At 45.2% G+C, this 1,762-nt stretch overlaps 1 pseudogene; it reads right to left on the reverse strand.

The window, feature by feature from the left end:
* Positions 1-1,076: 1,076 nt before the first annotated feature.
* Positions 1,077-1,490, reverse strand: LOC149211841 (general transcription and DNA repair factor IIH helicase subunit XPD pseudogene; annotated as a pseudogene).
* Positions 1,491-1,762: the final 272 nt, after the last annotated feature.

Raw genomic sequence — 1,762 nt, forward strand, 5'->3', positions numbered from 1 at the left:
CTGCTGTTCTACACATAAACAGTGGGTTCAGACACCATTTTATCCCCCCTCGGTTCTTGAAGCTCTAGCTTTTGGCTCTTGGCTCTTAGCTCTGGCTCTTTGGCTCTTGGTTCTGGCTCTTGGCTCCGACTCTGGCTATTTGGCTCTGGTTCTGGCTCTTGGCTCTGGCTTTGGCTCTGGCTCTGGCTCTTTGGCTCTTTGTCTCTCCACTTTGGCTTCTTTCTGCCTTCTGCAACCTTCACGCTCTCTGACTTTTCACTTGAACTTCAAGTGACCCCAAAGGGTCCCTTAGCTACTCTTTTGCTTCTGCGTTGCCTCCTTGGCTTCTGATTTACAGCAAAACCCCAACAACACCTTCAACAGCAACTCGCAACAACTTGGCCACCATTCAACAACCCAACAACCCTCTGTCTTTGACATTCATGGCTTAAAAAGCCAAAACACGCTGCCTGTTGGTTTTCCCTTTCGGGCTCTCTGTCTTCCTACCATAATCCATTCAAATCTCGTCTCTAGGAGTTAGCAATCATTGCTAAACGCCCTCAAGGATGAATGCCACCTATTTGGTAATAGAAGGGGTCTATTGGCACTTGAAATCCTTTTGGACACCTAATCCTCAATGGGTTAGTGTGGAAGCCGAATAAACAAAAGCAGTCCAAGAGACCTTGGGATGTGAAACCCAACAGTCACAACATGTACTATAAATGTAAATCATTTGTTAATAAAAATGTACTGTCATGTTTTATCTTTCATATAGTTCTTGCTGCCCATGTGTGTTTAACATGGTATCAGAGCGGGCGATTACTGGTCCTGCTCCAATGTGAGCCACTTGTTTTGTGGTCTCTATATATATGTCAGTTCTGCCTTTCTCCTAATCAGAGTTGATCAGAATTGCCACCTTATAAAATGTTTTACTGTGTGCATTAAAAACACTTCTTGCTCAGACCTGCCATTTCTGCCCATTACCTGTAACGCTCCATTAATTCATTGTCTGCCAGAAATCCGCTGCCTCTCCTACCTAACCTCTGGCACTGTATACGCTGCACCTGACTCTGGCTATTTTAAGACTCTCTTCTACGTTACCTGACCTCTAGCACTGTATACGCTATCTCTGACTGACAACGCTGTTTCATAGCCAGCGCCCTGACCCAGGACGCCGTTAGTTTCCTACAACCCGCGTCGACGCTCTCCCTGGAATTGGCACTACGGACTTTTTCATTGATGCAGAGGTTTTTCCTCGAACTAAGCCCTAATGCTAGGATTTTAGATGTGCTTCCGAGTTCTTTTTGCTGGTAATCGTTCAGAAGGCAAAGTTCGGCTAAGACTTTCTCCATTTCGTGGACCGTGCGAGTGCAGTAGATGAGTTTCCCCACGCTGGGATCTGAGAACTGGTAGCTGGTAATGAGGGAGAGAAGGGTTATTGTTTTGCCTGTTCCGGTGGGCATTTCAAGCAAGCAGTGGCCCTTGGCGTCCTGGGCACGCTTCAGCTCCATCATATACTGGTATTGCTCTGGGCAGATGTGCTCGTAAGGGAAGTTAAAGAGCAGGGTATTCACTTGTATGACGTTTCGAACAATCAACATCTAATTTGGTGCGTGAAATATGTAACTTGATGTTATCATCTGCGCATTGGTACATTCTGGAATAGAATGGAATGAATGACAGGCAGTAGAAAGGCGTGATTCGATTCATAGTATGCTATTCGATTTATGGTATATATGAATGGTGTGATTTAGTTCATAGTGTAAATGTTCGATTCATAGTA

Source organism: Pinus tabuliformis, chromosome 1_1, assembly GCF_031772625.1.
Source record: "Pinus tabuliformis cultivar Carrire ecotype Pingquan chromosome 1_1, CPIR1, whole genome shotgun sequence".
Classification (NCBI taxonomy): domain Eukaryota; kingdom Viridiplantae; phylum Streptophyta; class Pinopsida; order Pinales; family Pinaceae; genus Pinus; species Pinus tabuliformis.